Raw genomic sequence first — 17,682 nt, 5'->3', positions numbered from 1 at the left:
ATTTTAACTTCAATTCATGCCTGGTTTTTCCTTGTGAACTAATATGGACAAAGTTGGTTTCCTCTTGCCAAGCCAGCTGGCCTCATACTAGTTTTGCAGGATTCTTTGCTTTTCAGCTTCTACCTCAATTTTGTGATTTAAGAACTTCCACAGGTTGAGTTGGTCTTGTTTTCGGAAGGGCGTTATCCCAAAACATTTATCTTCAGATGTTTATTCTCAGAGTGTGAATATATAGAAGGAATGATGTTGGTAGAGTGGTATAGTTTATATCAATAGAAATTCTATATGGATGCAAAATTTAGATGAAGTCTTTCACTTGAATAGCAAATTGAAATGGTATCACCCCATATAGCTGGAAAGGTTGTACAAGGCTAACAGGAATAGAGAGAGGAAGTGTCCAGAGAAGGGCAATGAAGCTGGTGAAGAGCTTCAGCTAGAGCACAAGTCCTGTGAGGAGCGGCTGAGGGAACTGGGGCTGTTTAGCCTGGAGAAAAGGAGGCTGAGGGAAGACCTTATCGCTCTCTACAACTACTTGAAAGGAGGCTGTAGCAAGGTGGGTGTCAGTCTTTTCTCCCAAGTAACAGGTGACAGGACGAGAGGAAATGGCCTTGAGTTGTGCCAGTGGAGGTTTAGATTGGATATTAGGAAAAATTCTTCACCAAAAGGGTTGTCAAGCATTGGAACAGGCTGCCCAGGGAAGTGGTGGAGTCACTGTCCCTGGAGGTATTTAAAAGACATGTAGATGTGGTGCTTAGGGACATGGTTTAGTGGTGGACTTGGCAGTGGTAGGTTAACGGTTGGATTCAGTGATCTTAAAGGCCTTTTCCAACCCAAACAATTCTATGATTCTATTCTAAGTACCACTAAGGATACAAGCATTGACCCTGACAAATGCCGGAGCAGATTACTTGAGTAAGGAATTCTTCTCTTACAGATTTTAACAGCTGCTCTGTAATAGTGGAAATAGTGCCTTTTTGTTAATTTTTTAGCTATTCTCATTGAGACTTTGATCTCCCAAAGTTTCTCAGCTTATATATGAAACTGTTAATTGCTTGGGGTGGTAGCAGCTATCAGGTCATGGAAACTCAGATCTCCAGTCTAGATGCTATCCTGCCTTCTCCTCAGTCTTAACCACAAGGCAAAGTGCTTGCTGTGAGCTTGTTGGAGGCTGCTGTGTGTGTATGTGATAATAGTCTGTGCTCATATATTTAAGGACATACATTTTTAGTTGTATCGTGGCATTGTTCTTTCTAATGCCAAATATAAAATAGTTATAACAGAACTTAATTGGTAATGCTTCTTGGCAAGTAATTCATATTTCTCCAGGTTTAGCATCACTATGAAAGATTTAATAACCTTTGACAAATCTGAATTCTACAGTCTGTTTTGAACGATGAAAGCGGAGGGGAAAGGGTTTCTTATGTTAGAACCTCTGGGTCGTCTTGAAGGGCTTGAATAAATTAAATTGTGGAAGCTTGTATGCTTACATCTGATGGACAAGAGCTACCCTTTTCTGGTCCTAATCTGATCAAAGTAAATCTTTCCAATTAAAAGCTAAATGGTGATGGTTAAACGTCATACCTTGGAACTACAGTGCTGAAATTCAGAGGTGGATAGGTCACGCCACTTTTTCCTGCATAGGGGAACGTGTCCAAAACCCTTATTGTACAGTTGGACATACACTGTGTATACCACACAGCTGTTCCCTTAAGTACTGAATTTAAAGCATTTGCACCTACTAGGTGTGGTGCATTGTGTAAAATAGGCACATGCTTCCTGCCTACAGCCCTCTCCTCCCCAGAGGACTTGGAAACAGGAAAGTAAGTAGTAAGAGACAGGCTGCTCCTCACCAAGTAAATGCTGTTGGCTGGTATTTAGAGCCTCAGACTTGGGCTGAGCAAGCTGTAACTTAATGCAGCTGATAATTCTGCTTTCAGCTGCCACTTTTCTGGGACAGCCATCAGCTTTCCTCCTTTGCTTGATCAGAGATGTGCCCAAAACATGGTGAGAAGGGTATGCTTGGCTGAGGGGAAAAAAAGGGTCATAAAGCACTCTGCTGCCACTGTAGTTTGTTCCCAGGAAGTTCTCAGGGAAGCCGACTGTCAGAGTGAGCTGTGTCCTGCTAGTGGGTGGCCGAAGCCGGAGTCCTTTGTATTTAAATAAATGAGACTGGATTTTTAGTCTTTATTAAAATAGCAGAACATTTGCCAAAACTCCCACTGGTCTCTGCAGATCTAGTCTGCTAATCTAGAAATATGGAACTTGATTTTTAATGTATTTGGGGCCAATTCACTTTGTCTTATGAGGAAACAATTTTGTTGATTTGTAGATCAGTTAAGATACAATCCTCGCTCCAGTGAGGAAGTGGAAGCCAGAATTTAGATTTTCGTCTGTGGATTTTAGTTTGTTATAGTCTCTTCTGGGGAAAATACACTGTGAACTTAATTATCAGGGGAAAAAAAAGGTTTTGTTAAGGATGAAGTAATCCACATAATGCTGTAAGTACCTGTGATAGAGTTTACATAGAACTGAAATCGGTATGTGAGGGAGTTTGTGTATATTTTCCATTTTCTTATTAAGAATAAAGGACACAAAGTGTAGTTTCAGGTAAGAAATGTGCCAAAAGCGTTTTGGCTGATGAATTTTATAGGCAGAATGGGTTAAACAACCCTGAAGTTCTCCATAAATTAAGGGTAAACAGGAAGCTGCCTGTGTAACTTGCATGCCAGAACACTAGCACAGCAAAGAAGGGCTACTGCATCAGCTGCTTTCCTCAATGTCATAAAAGTCTTCTAATAGTGGAAAACCTTGCTTCTCTACAGGTTTGTAGCTCTCTTTTATACTGTCATCAGTACTCAAGAAAATGTAACACTGCCTGAGATGTAGGAAGATTGAGCAAATAGAGGCTTCTGGGGGACACAATGTGGAAGTATTAACTTGCTGGGATTGTTGAATAGCACAATATATAACTATAATATAAAATTGCTAGATCTGTCTATTCCTTCTCCAGCCTACCTTTTTATTTCCATTGCTGTGCATGAAGTTCACTTGTGAAGGACTTTATTTTATGCCACAAGTTGCCAAGGGAAATTCCTCCTTTTTTTCAGTATTGATGTAATCCTTCATAATACTGTGGCCATTGTGGGAGTTTCAGTCCTGTCGTTCTACCTGTGGTGCTAGCAGAAATGACTAGATCAGGTAAACTTTAGCTCTTTTGTCATGATGTATGGTAGTAGGGTTTTGATTAGGGGTTGAATGGGTAGAAAGAAGGGCAGGAAGTGTAGATACTTTTAGATGTTTGCTGTGGATTGCCAAAATAGTAACTTCTAGTGGGTTAAGCAGGGCTGCAGCACTCCTCCAGTGTGGGAAAGGTGAAATGGTTATATAGAGTTAATAATTTGCTGCTAGTATAACACTTCATGTAAAACTCATTTCCCCCAACTACTGTCCTGTTCTCTCTTAGTTCTCAGATGGAGACAGAGTTAAACTGATGCAGCCACTACTTGGTTTGCTTCATAACTGGAGACTGTTCTGGGGAATCCTGCTGCTGCTCTCCTGCAAAATCCAGAAAGCAAATGAAAAGCCTGGAATGCCGAAGACTAGCTGTTTGTGGCCAATAGCAGTACTGTAGCTAGCAATACCTTCAGATAACATGTATTACGACCAACAGCACTGGTGCAGTAATACAGTTTACAGATATAGGTGAGGATTGATAAGGCCACAGGATTCAGCTGGCCTTCACTCATTTGAAGGGGATCAGGCTTAATGCTGAATTTCTGGTTTTAACCAGCAGAGGCTCCTCAGGTGAGGTATAGTTTTTCTTTAACTTTGTTCAGCTTGATGATGCAGTGTCAGACAAGGGGTGATTTGCTATTAACTTCTAAACTTGTATGGAGTCAGTGGAATACGGCTAATTGTGCAGTTTTGAATTAATGGCTCTAAATTTTCAAAATCTTTAATGGAGTAGTAATATCCTAGTAGGTTAGAGAATTCAGATATAGATTCCACTGCTGGTAAGAAACAAATGAGCTGCATCTACTTATTTATCCAGAAAATCTGAGGATTTCTACACAAGAGTATTTTTCTCCAAAATACATGGCTCTTCTCCAGTTGGGTTGTAGGAGAGTTTGTCCTGTAGCTTGCTGATAAATGCCTCCAGCCAGGAGAGTTGGTTTTATCTGCTGGTTTTAGTCAGGCAACACTGAACACCTCTACAAATTAAAAATAAAATATTCTTAGGGTTAGAAAAAAGTCCTGATTATGAGTAGATTTTATTCATATGCTGTGAAATTGGTTAACTTTCTGATGGGAGGCTGTGGGAGTGCTTTATGCTTGGCTACTATAGTGAAGAAGGTAATTGAAAAGCCAGCATTTCTTGGCATGCATGGGGAAATTTAGAGACAGTTGCACAGCTCTGAATTGTGAAAAGTTTAGCTCACTTCAAATAGTCCTAATTTGATTAGTCTTGCTGACTGAGTCAGGATACAGAGGCGGATTCATTTTGCTTTTTCCCAAAGTTCATTCACAGCTTGATATCTCCTCTGTCTCAGATTTAGTGCAGCAATTGAGATTCCCCCCTTCTCCCCCAGTATACTAATAAGATTTGAATGTGGTGGGCTGGCTCCTCAAAAATAGCATATGAATGAATCACTGTTAAAATAGAACTAATATAAGTCCAGCAGGATTACAAGTTGACTAGTGATTCTGGAAGTCTATTCTGCTATTTTTAGAACGTGTGAGTATTGCCATTCTTTCAGGTGGACATTAAACTGAAACCAACTGTATTGTTTCTTTTTTAAAAACGGTGCACTGAAAAGCTTAAATGTGGTCTTGATTAATGAAGCTGTTATAAGACACTCACACCACTAGATGGGGTCTGGAAGCTGTGCGTCTTAAACTGTTTACAATAAAATATGTATTGCAAATATGTATTGTTACAGAATTGCTGGGGGCAACTCAGCAAGTCAGTTTACATATATATTTCAAGCAACTACTGTGTAACTCCAGCTCTTTTTAGGTACTCATGTTCTCCCTTCCTCCCCTTTTCCATGCAGCCCCATGCCCATCTCCTTTTCACTGAAATCAAAAGGCTGCTTTTTTCCCTAAGATAATATGATAATTATCCCCTTAATTCTTTCTTTTTCCTGTGTTCCCCACCCTACCCCCCTTATATCAACTAATCTGGAAGTTTTTGACATCAAAATTGTTGGCCTGTCCTATTAATGATGATCACATACTTTTAAACTGGTTTTCATATTACAAAAAGGCTGTTCACAGAAGCATTTTCTGCTTGTGACGGGACTGTTGAGCCTGTGCTTTTTACACAGTGGGATCCATTTGTGTGTCCAGTTCAAGGGTTAAGGTGCTAAGTCTTGGGTTACTATCAGAAATACGTATCTCAGTGCATTTTTGTGAGCCTGGGAGGGCTTATGTAAAAGCTCCCAGGCCCTCATTCCCGCTATGTCCATTGCACTAATGCTGTGGTTGACCTGTTTTTTGAGTCAACTCATCATGCTAGGTTAGAAAACTAACCTGGAAAAGCTTTGTAGCTTTCCTATGGCCTAGCAAGTTGAACTAGGTTTGGGGAGGGCCCAGTGAATAGCATAGCTGGAGAAGAGACAGGGGAGCCTGTAACGCTGAGGAGATAAGAAGGAATCCGGACCTTCCTTGTTTGAGGAGCAGTGATATTGGATATGCTCAGCTGTTTGTGGCATTACTGTTTTACTTGCTTCAGTTTCTTTTGCTACACTAACCTTCCCCTTTTTTGTCTCATCAGCATGTTCCTTACAAGCATTCCTGGTGGCCTTTTACAAAGTAGAAGAGGTGAAACATAGCCAAAGTTGAGGAAGATTTACCTTCCAAGGCTGCCTGTTTCATGAGAATAAACCATAAGCAGAGTGTTTCTGCTTGACACTTGACTTTTTATGTTCCTGCAGTACAACATGGTGTTCCAGGACACCGGTCTTGAGTGTTGAGTTCTGGGAACACTTTTGTCCCCAGAACTTAAGTATTGGATTACTGGATTCAAGCTCTGAGTGAGGTAGAAATGTTTATGTGTGATAGAAGTTTTTAAGATTCTTCTGAAAGTTCAGGAGGCCTATGCTGTCTGTGTAGTTACAAGTCAATGTACTCAAAAAGCCCAATGATGAGCTAAAAAAATCCTTGACCACCAGAGCAAACCTGGTATCCCTTGGTGACTGTAAACCTTATGGCATATTTTAAAAGCCAGCTTGATCATACAAGTTGTAATAAGCCCAAGTTAAAGGAGTGTCAATTTCAGTGTTTTCCATCAATGCTTTACAGACAAAGCCAAACAGGAACACTAATTGAACTCTGATTTCTTTCTTTGCCTTGGCTGAGGAGTAACTGCAGTTCAAAGCCTTTTTAAGCAAGCTTTTTTAGCTCACATTAAATGAATATTTGTGTCTCAAAAAACACCAATCAGGAAGGCTTTCATAATGGACTTCAAACTAATATAAAATTTGTCCCCTGCACTGAGAATTCAGAGGAAGGAAACTCCCAAGCTATGGATGAAGAATACCTGTTGTTAGAGATCAGTGAATCACCTAGCAATTAGCTCATTAAGTAGTAAGGAGTATATAGAGATGGAAATTTCTTTCCTGTAATAGACTAATTAGATTCAGGGGGATCTTGAGGGAGAACTCTTTTTAGCATGTTTATGAATGTCAGGGTATGTTGATCTTGCCAGTGTGTGGAGGACTTTGAAGGATGTGGCTGTGCTGTGCTGCTGGGTCTCCAACAGATAGTGTGTTCTCTAAAGTCTGTGTCTTGAACAGAACTTTTTCTGCCAGGTGCTAATTACTAGGTATGCAGCTTAGTCGCGCTGCAAGAAAACACAATCCAACTCTTAATGTACTGAATGCGTAACTTCTGGTCCCAATCTATTGGAAATCACAGGTACTCGGTACTTCTGAAAATCCAGTTCTTGGCTCCTGATTACTTTGCCTTATAGTTTCACTTGTTTCATTTAGTTCACAGCCTTTTAAAGACCTGATGAGCATTACCTTCTTGTTCCTGGATCAGTGGTCTCTGATAGCAAGAGGAAAACACTGTATGTACTACATGACTTCATTCTACAGAGGGGTATGGAATATCTCTGTACTCATGATAATCTGAGGACGTAGAAGTCTTGCAGGTGGTTTGTGTTAGATTGACATGCTGACATGTAGCTGAAAAAGCTAGGTTTCAGGGTCATAAGTCCATTGTTGGTTTTGAAATAAAAGTGGTAGCTGCCAGAACTACAGGCAATTTCAGAACAGTTCTTCAGAGTTAAGTTAGATGCATGTCAAATAGACCATCTTTGCAAGAGAGGGCTAAGTATTACCTCTGAATAGAGACATGGTTTATTTTGTTGGTTTTTTTCTGTTGATGGGTGGGAGTGCAAGGGAAAGGGAGATGATGAGTAGCTGCAGCTCTGTACCATAGGTGATATTTATAGCCCGTTGCATAGAGAGGACTTTAGAAAACCTGTGTGGTGATGCAAAAGGTATTCTAAGGTCATAAAACCAGCACTGTAACTGAGTCCAAGTCCATAGATTTAGGTCTCCAATGGTTGCCAATTTTAGTTTCCAGGCTCATACCTTCAAGGTATTTGATCCTTAAAGATCGTACTAGAACAGAGACAGCAGTTATTTCCTGGGAAATGCTCGTGTACATGCTGAGTTTTATCCTTTCTAGCTTACCTTCCTAGGCTAACTCTAAAAAGTAGCTGTTGCCTAGTTTTATCTGTGTGTTACCAAGATGTCTGGTATGTTGGCTGGAATACTGAACTTCTGGAAGTGCAAGTGTGGGATCCAGTATTGTTGATGATTGTGTTGCAGGGAATATTAATCCAGGGAGTAACCACAGGGTTTGCTTCTGACAATGAGTTTTGTGAGATTCTGGGCTCTTTAGAGGCTAGAACTGGTGGATTAGGAATTTTCTCAAAGTAGTATCTTTGGTTGTAATTTTTTTTTCCTTACAGGTGTTTAATAAGAAGTTACATGATGGCTACAGGAATGGGATGGCAGGAATAGTGTGTGGAGATTTAAGCAGTTTTTTTGACTGTTTTGCATTTTGACCCTGGATGTAAAGGAAAGAAGCTTGTGATTTCTAATCAGTTCTAATGTGTGAGCTTTGGGATTGCCAAAATACCTACAGATGGAGGAGTTCTCTACATCATCGAATTGGCAGCTACCTGTTTAAATTATTTCAGTGCAACAGAAGTGTGCTGCCTGTTTGTGTTTGGAGACCTTTGTCAGTCCTGCTCTGAGCAGAACACTGTATTAATGAGTGCAGGAAAAATGTGTGTATCTTGGCAACCACTTTTTCATGTCAAGCTTATCAGTTCATTTCTTTCCCTTCCCAGTTGAACCATTTGTTGTGAATTTTGACTTGCTTTATGCTGCTTGAAGTAATTAATTTAGCTAGGTGACAGTATAACAAATTTTAAGTGCTATTTAGGCACTCAGCAGTGTGGGTCAACCACACCACCTCAAATAGTTTAAATAACTATTTGTCTCCCAGTTCAGGAAATACAACTCATCCCACACATGTACCATCCTCATCTGTTTTGCTTCTGTGCTACTGAGGCAGATCAACTGAACTGTGTCTCAACCTAGAATTTGAAGCTCTCCTGACAGGTCTGACTTGGCGTATTTGCCCCAAATAACATAGAAGCTAAACTTAGATTTTTATTTTTTAAAAAAAAAAATTTTTCCACCTATTTGTTTTCTATTATTTCTTGAAAGTTCCTTTTAATGTCAGAGAAAGTGAGCTGTTTGTTGCTTAAATTCATTGGGATTGAATTATTCTTTTCTGGAGATCTTTGGGTTGTGTTGAAGGAACTTTTGAATGGTAATGGGATCTAGGGTAGTGGTATTCTTGGGATGTTTTTTGGGTTTGTTTTCCTTATCGCAACCATAAATAAATCTCCGAACTGTCTGCCACAGGTTTAGCCAAAATCAAATTACTTCTTTAGTGTTAGAAACATCTCAAGGTAGTTTCCTCTGCCTTTCTAGTGGCACTTTCTAGGGCCACTGAAGAAAAAAAGGGAGTACTTGCAAATAAGAATTTTCGACTTGGGCAAAGACAGATGGTGACAGTCATTAAGGCTTTAGTCATGCTGATGGCTTAAGTGGTATTTCTGCTGGGAAGAGCACTTCCCTGTATGTGGACTCCTTTTTTTGTGATTGCCACTTCCGGCCAGTTGATGCTTTTTTCTTTTATTCTTTCTTTTCTTTTTGCCTTTTAAGGACAGAAGTGCAGCGCTGAAGTTGCAAAAGGTGTAAATCAGGGAATATATTGCTAGATTTTTTTACTCTGGAGCAAGTGATCTTTTCTGTTGCTGGTGTGAGCACCAACTAATAGATACTCTAGAAATACTTAAGTATGTGTGCAAGTCAGCCATATGCTGCCTGGTATTCAAGTGTTGTGAAGCCGGTGCTGTAGTCTCTTTTTCCCACCTTTACGTCTTGTCCTTATTGTAGAGACGGTACCGTAGGAAAGACCCTCTCACTTAGCTTCTGCTTTAGATGTACACATTCCTTACCTCATTTGCAGTCCTGCTTTATGCCTGAACTTGTCAGCCCCTCTTGGGATGGAGGGTTTAGCTTAGCTTTTTCTATGTTTAGGCTGGTATCCTTCCTGTAGTGGAGTGTATTCAGGTTAGTCCACTGATGTGCAAACTGAAGATCTTTGAAGTTTGTTTTTTTCAATGTCAGAAAGAAAGATTTTTTTACTTTCCTCTAGCATCACCAGATTTGTTCATCAGACACACAACTCAGTTTTGGAATACTGAGGTTCAAACTGTATAATAAAAATGTGTATTGTTAGTAGTTCAGCTTTTAATCCTTCAGATAGGGCTATGGTGACTCTTCTGTTCTGCTTTTCCTGAGTTGGTTTAGTAGTAGTTTTCTCAAACCTTCATTAGATAAAATCACACTATCCGTTGTAGATAGTTAGCCCTCCATCATATGCATGGGGATTTTCTGATTTGATGATTAAACTTTTTCATACCTACCAGCACCCCCACACTAGCCCTGGTTTGGTTCTGGCTGGGCACTTTAAGCTAGATACTGACCTTTTGCTCTGTGGGATCCAGCTTGCTCCCAGAAGCACCAGTGGTATTCAGGTTCACAGTTTTCAAGAATATAAGTAGCTTCATGCAGTAAACAAGAAGTCAGGAAACCTGGTTTTGTTTCACAGTGTTAGATATGTCTGTTGATTGAACTTTCTTGCCCTGTTTTTCCTGTATCAAGGAATGGGAATACTGCCTACTTCAAAAGCCTCATGATGCTTAATCTTTTTGTTAGCTTTGAAATTCTCTAACACACAGGTCTTTCTAAAGCAAGAATTTAAAGTGCAAAGTATTGTCCTTGCAATGCAAATTTAAAAAGTATAAAATAGTAATCTGTTGTTCAAAAGAAGCTCTGATTTAATGGTTTTTTGTAGCCTGCTTTCTTAAGGAAATAAGTCTGTGATCATATAAACCTTGCCCTAAGTGCCTTTATGCCTCATTTTAATAAGGAGGGAAATAAGAGATACCATTTTTTACTTAAAATAAAATAAAATTAAAAATTACTGATGACTGAATACAAGGGAGAGATCCTCTTAGTGCATTCCCTGGGAGAACATCTGAAATGTTAGTTCAATGCTATTGTAAGACAAGGGAATTAGTCTTTGAAACATCAGTTCATGGGAAACAGTGGTGGAACCAACTTGATGAGACCAAAGTTGTGTGTGCAGTTGCCTTCATTTAGCTTTACGTGATAATTTCTATTCATCTTGTACCTATTAGAGGCAAAATCTTTACTCTTTCAAGACTGGACTTCTGCAGGACAGGAGCATCTTGGATCTTGCCATTTTTCCTGTTAAAAGAAAGGCGTAGTTTCTTGTTGCTGCTCTCTTTTTTTTTTTTTTTTTTTTTTTTTTTAATTTCAGCTTTTGTAGCTTTGGTAAATTAAAAATTCATGCAGCTTTGCTAGAGAAAAGAAGGGGGGTGAGTGTATATATATTATTGGATGAGAGAACAAATCTGTGGCTGATGTTACTCAGCTTTCCTAATGCAATAGAAGAATTGCAGCACAGAAACATATGTAGGAAAAAATGCTTTGTAGAACTGCAGTATTGATATGTGATTGCTTTTGCATAGACACTAAGGTGTGAAAATGCCTTTACTCTTCAGCAGGAATTACCAACTGTTACACTCAGAGTATTTTTGAGGTAACGTTCTCTGGTATCTGTGCTCTTTCTGTTATACTGACTTTGCTGTGTGCTTCATTTTGGAAGCAGTTCCTGTTCCTTCATTTGGCCTAAAGGTCATCTTCCCATGCCACGTCTGGCTGCATTTGCATCTTCTCTAGTTATCTGATGGAACCTACTCCTTTGTGTTTTGCTGGATTCAGCTAACCAGTGTTCTCTCTCACAGTCTGCCTACAAGGTACATCCATCCTACAAGGTACTATTTCTGAACAGGCTGAATAATGGGCTCCAACTGTAGAATTTAGGGATTAGAAAAGGAGGAAAATGATCAGGTGATCTAGCTAGCTTGCTTGTGGTTGTCGGACAGTTGCTCTTTACTTTGTATTCTCGACTTTCTTTTTTAATCTGGCTAAATGGTTTTGGTTTGTTTTTTTCTCTTCCTGCGAAACTATTTTACTGTCTACTAGATCTCTTTTATTACTTACATTACAGTAACACCTAAATGATTCAAGCAGAGAGTGGGAATAGAACATTCTTGTGCCCACTGACTCTCCGATCTGTAGTGAGGGCAAGCCTAGGACAGTGAGAATGTTTGGGAACAGGTCTGTAATAAGACCAAAACAAACCTCGGATAGAGCTGGAGGAGGATGTGAAACATTCAAACAAATAGGGTTTTTTTTGTTTGTTGTTGTCACTTGCTACTTGTTTAATTGCTGTAATGGCAGAGGTAAGCCTTAAGTCCTAAAAGGATAAAAGTAATACAGATGAGGGGGAGAGTTTAGTATACTTTATGTCTCTGCTTGTGTCATATTCCTCAAAATACTTAAATTCTGTAGGTTTTTTTCCTGTGAATGAAGGCAGAATAAAGGAAAACATAATGCTTTTTGGAGAACTGCCGGAGATCACTGGTGAAGCAACATTAGCGTTCAGTGATTCAATTAGATCATAAGGGCCAAACCACACAAGCCTTTGCTGTTATGAAGTCTGGCTGCTCTGGATACGTAAATCTGGTGATGTTTGATGTTCTAAGGCTCCAGATTCGAAGTCATTTAACAGATAAGAATCTCTTTTAATAAAAAAATTAATAAATTATTGCCCTCCTGGTTTGGAGGTGAGGCTTCTGTTCACCTTAGAGCTTGCCATGCATGAAAGTTTATTAATGACAGGGGATTCCTTTTTATACTAATTTACATGTTCCTGACCCTAACAGTAAAGAACAGAAGGAATGACATGTTCTTGAACATGCAGAATCTTCAACCTAAATTCCCTACTTTTCCAGTCCTGGTAGAAACAGTTGATTTTACTTGTATGTTCTTTTTGAAGGAAAGTAAAGGTGTTTAGTTTTGCTAACAATACACAGCCTTTATTTTATTTGGTTATTCTTTAAAGTCCAAGCAAATACCCCTTACTTCCTGTTAAGGATTCTGGGGATGTAGTTCTTGACGAGAGTTCTTGTAAAGGTAGTGAGATAATCAGGAATAGTGATGACAGAATTTAGAAAAATGAGCATGTTACTGAGAAATAATAAAATCCTGAGTATTGCTTATGTATGTTTTTAATCTTAAGACTGATGGACTTCCTTCACATTTGTTAACACTTCTGAATACATACAGAGAAACTCCATATGCTTGGACATGGTTTATCTGATTTTCAAAGAAACTGTCTTGAGATTTCCGTGAGACTTGTAATCTACTTAAAAAAAAAAAAAAAAAAAAATGCATGTTAATTGATCTTGTGCTTGCTTTTGTATTATTTGTTCATTTGGTTCTTTCTAAGTGTTTGCTGCAGACTAAATAAGAATTGTGTATGTTTTTGCACACACAGAATAACTTTCTTCCAAATAAAACCCCAAACCTTTCTGCAGTTTTCCAGGCCAAGATTCTGTTTGCCAAGTTTCATTCCAGTTCTTTTTGTACAGTTAGAAGTTCCTCAATTTTGTGGTTACAGAAATGCTGACAAACACAGTTGTATGCAATGGTGTGTATTAGTGACGAGCATTCAATTCATTTTTTCCTTTTAAGGTCATTCTTTCATTAAGTTAGTTTCACACACTGCTGTTCATGATATCAACACTTTCTCCCTTCCTTCCTTCTCCCTTTTAAGTGACACTCATTTCCCAAGGACAGTATCTGTACTGCAGTTCATTGTCAGATTTGTAGCTTATCAAGAAAAGCTATTCAGTGGGTTTATTTAATGGTTCTATTTAATGCTGTAGTGCATGCTGCTATTATTTTATTTCTACCCAGACATTGATCTTCTCTCAGGTTTAATGGCCACTGTCTGTTGCCAAGCTAACTTTTTAATAGCCTGGGTTAAGCTTATGTTACCACTCAGGCAGTCGACTTTTCAAAAAAGAGTGAAACAACTTCTTTGTTTACAGAAGGGGAGAGAGGAGGAGAGGGAAACGTTTGTTTCAGGTATAGACTTTTCTTGCAAATTCTGAGTGCAGTGAGACTATTTCTTCCCTCACCCTGCTAGCTGCCAGCAGAAACATACTTATTTACATTAGCGGTGCTACTCTCGGATTGAAAGCCTTCCATTGTTTGGCTGAGCTGGTATTTAGTTAACACTTGAGTGCTGCCTGTGTGCAGCATATCCAACTACGGAAATGACCATATTGCATGTAACTGTCCATTCTCTCCCTCCTCAGCCTTGCTCTGGCATGTGTGTTTGGATTGTTATGTTCCATCTGTGGACTAAATATTTCTCTTAATCATACAAGATCACTTTTTTAAAAACTCAGAAGTGCATGTGTCTCTCTATTGCTTCCAGAGCTGGTAGGCAACATCAGCATTCCACGGCTGGCTGGGTGAGCCAAATTTGGAAGCAGACTAAATCCCAAAGTAGTCTAGGTCTGGATTCATAAAGATAATGCCTCTGGCAGAAGGGGCACCCATCTTGTTCAGAGGTACCCTTTTAGGATTGTCTTCAGATTTCTCACAAGCTGTCATGGTCTGTGTCTTCAAGAGGAGAGTATTGCTTTTAGTCTGATGCATCAGTAAACTTTTTAGTAACTGCAAGGAAGTGTTGCGTCTGAAATTCCTTTGCTGGAGCATGCAATAAGGAGCAGGCAGAAGTGGCAGTTCTAACATGAGCAACATATCCAAGCATCTCTACACTGCCCTATGCAATCCTGTGTGAAAAAATCCAAAAGTAGCACTGACTAAATGTACAGAGCAGCACCATGATGCAACCAGATAAGCAGAGATAGTAATTTGAACACTGAACGTGCTTAAACACAGCTCTCCCCTTCCTCTTTCCTCCCCACCCCAAAAAAAGAAAAAGAACAAAAGCTCTGGTTCTGATTAGTTTGAAGATCTCTAGAGCTTCTTGATTCACACATCCTCTTTAGTACTAATGAGCATTAGCACTGGTGTAATACTGTAAAAAAAATAACATAACTTCCCCCAGCTATTTCTTGGAGATGGCTGACTGCTTTTTTCCTGCAATTCTGATGGAAGTGGAATACTCTAGAAGACATCTTGGGCAATTACTTTTTTTTTTTTTTTCCCCAAAAGCCAGCATGGTTGTTCTATAATCAACTAAATTTTGTAATGGAAAATACTGAAGTCTTGGGGTTACTCAGTTCTAAATACTGCTACCATGTGCACTGCCTGCAGTAGGAGGCAGAGGAAGAGGGATTTCTCAAATCCTTTATGTCCTCTATTTGTGAGCTAGGTTCCTAGGTTTTCCACCAAGATGGAGCCATGAGCTGCACTCCCTCCATACCACCACCCCCCATGATATTTCTGACTATATCTCTTAGATGTTTTCTCATAGGAGGAGAGGGAGCAAGTAAATATTTAACCTCTGTTTGGGTCAGGAAATGGATGTCTGGGGGGAGGGGGGGTCACTTTGTCTCTTCTCATCCCCACCTGACCACCTGCTGCCTCTTTTCATAGCTTGTTAAAGGAAAATGTGCAGATAATTTAATAAACCCTTTCAAAGAGGAAGAGGGGAAGCAAGTAGGACACAGCAGGGTGGGGAAAAAAGAAAACCACTGTCTTGTGATTAGTGCGGCAAAATGCTGCACTTGAAGCTACAGAATCTGATTTTTGGGGACAGAATTGAGGCAAGTGGGGAACCTCATTGGCATGTCACTCCCATATATGAATGGCATTTAGCATTTCTTTCTCTATCAGCCAAACTTAGCCAACTGCCTTTTTTTATTAGTGTGGGTTTTGGGTTTTTTGGCTTTTTTTCTTTTTCCTTTGAGCCAAATGTTCAAGGAACTGCAGCACAAACTGTATTTCCATTACACATGTGGCCAGATTTTGTGGAGTGAGGGTATGAGATAGGCAAAGCTGTGGATCTTTTGAGAGGTCTTAACTATGCAGCTCCTTAATTCTAGACTTGTTATTTGATCATAATTTCTGAAGTTCTAGCCTTTCTTACTTCATTTAATTTCTGGAGTAAAATATTTTTTTAGAGCTTTGTTACACTAAAGTTACTGAAATGCAGTACAGAATTCAACTCCAAGAGGTGTTTTCTTTGATAGCTTTGACTGCTATAGGAGCTTAATGAAAACATCTGTAAGCAGAATGGAAGCTAGTTTAATATTACACTACTATTACTATAAAACATAATCTCAAAATATTTCAGGCAGGGCATAATAATAGTAACCATGGAAACTTTGCTTGAAGATTTGAAAGAATGGGGCATCTGGTAGGCTCACTCATTTGTAGGCAGGAGAGAATTCTGGGCTGTGGTTTAGACTGAGGAGGGTAACAGGTAATGAGGAAAGGGGCTTAGTCTTGGTGCAGTGGTGGCTGTACCTTAACATTAAGTCTGGTTGCTGCACATTCATGGTGGGGAACTCGTATATTCTTATAGAAAAATTGACCTTTCTTAGCCAAAAAAATCTGGGTTGGTTTATTCTGGTTTGGGGGTTGAGATTTTAGTTGGGTTTTGGGTTTTGGTGGGGTTTTTTTGTTGGGTTTTTGGTGGTTTGTGGGTTTTTTTGGTTGTTTCTTTTGTTGTTGGTTTTTTTGTTTGGTTTGGGGTTTTTTTTTGGTTTTTTGTTTTTTATTTTTGTGGGAGGTTTTGTTTGTTTGTTTTTTTAAGGAAGTAGAAACTTTCATAGAAAAAATTTTGGGCTTACACAAACCTATCAGGAGAGGGGGAGGGGAAAAAAGAAGTCATGTGTGTTTTGGGTTTGGGGTTTTTTTTGTTGTTGTTGTTTTTTGTTTTTTTTTTTTAATGCCTCACTGAGTATTTTGAGCTGGCTGAGTATTGATCTTGATGAACAGAAACTAGGGCTGATGAGGGGGATCCTAAATCCTTGTCTCTAAGGTTACAGTTTCTGGTATTAAAGTTTCTCATGTTTTTATTAAAAACTATAAACACTATTAAGAGAATCTCAGCAGCTTTGCCTAGGAGGAGGAGAATTCTCACACATGTGAGAGAGCAGGACTCTTCATGCTCGTACAAGTGTTCAGAAGTTTTGGTGCCCAGCTTGTAGCTCCTACTAGCTGGCTTTGAAAATGTGACTTCTGGTTCCTTTGCGGCACCCTGGCTTTGACTGTTCAGTTCACAAACTGCATGTGTGTGAGAGCAGTGCATTTCTAGTGCATTCATTACGTGGAGTCTTCTATTTTGTTTTTGGTTTTGTTTAAGTCTGGCTTAGGAACAATAGTTTTTTAACTTTACAGTATCTCATATAATGATACGTGCTTCAACCTGCATGGAATGTGGCTTTGCATCCATGTGGGGTGACTCATTTTTTCACAAATATTGGGGCAGAGGGCTACATCAGAAAGTATAATGCATTAAAATCTATGAATAAACTTCCCCGTAGAATCTGCAAATTCTGTGCTGGCATGCCTTGTCTGGTCCAGAAGGTGCATAAAAGTCACAGCTCTTAACAAGATTTGATGGGGATTGCTGAAAACCTATTAACAAAAGGTCGAGCTCTGGTGCTGCTTAAGGAGGTTTCAGTGATCGCTGAACAAAAAAGGGATAAAATGTCTTCCTTCTTTGTATCCCTTTCCATACACGCAATCATTTCAAGTACATGGATTGAATTAAGTCTTTGAAAAAAAACCAGAAAGCCTGTACAATGCAAGTTGAATTTCAGGTACGCTTTGATTATCTTTAGGTTTCTGGATGGAGCAAATTCCATAATCTGTTATTGTTTTAAAGAGAGAGCCTGGAAACTTGTGGCCCTTTGGTTTTGTCTTGTATATGTCAATAAGAACTGGTACAAATGCTCCAGCTCTGATCATACAGCCTTATATGGAACAAGGAAACTAGCTAATTCAACCATGTTAGAGTTTTGGGTAATAGTGTCATATGGTAGCATAATTGTCTTGCCTACTTGGCAATATTTTTAGATGAAGCAAGTTTGAGATTAGCTATGTAACTTATTTTAGCACTTCTTGCAATAATTTGTTGGTAAGATGGCCTTTTATTTAAGACAGCTGGAACTGATCGTAGAGTTCAAACATCCTCTGATGCCCTGTAGAAATGTAAACAGATGCA

At 39.3% G+C, this 17,682-nt stretch overlaps 1 protein-coding gene across 3 annotated transcripts in view; it reads left to right on the top strand.

Moving 5' to 3' along the window:
- DCAF5 (DDB1 and CUL4 associated factor 5) overlaps positions 1-17,682 on the top strand; it is a 75,927-nt gene that overhangs the window by 22,930 nt on the left and 35,315 nt on the right. The gene's annotated exons all lie outside the window — the stretch shown is intronic.

This window comes from Haliaeetus albicilla, chromosome 5, assembly GCF_947461875.1.
Source record: "Haliaeetus albicilla chromosome 5, bHalAlb1.1, whole genome shotgun sequence".
NCBI classification, from domain to species: Eukaryota; Metazoa; Chordata; class Aves; order Accipitriformes; family Accipitridae; genus Haliaeetus; species Haliaeetus albicilla.
This window is presented reverse-complemented; position numbering and strand designations above follow the sequence as displayed.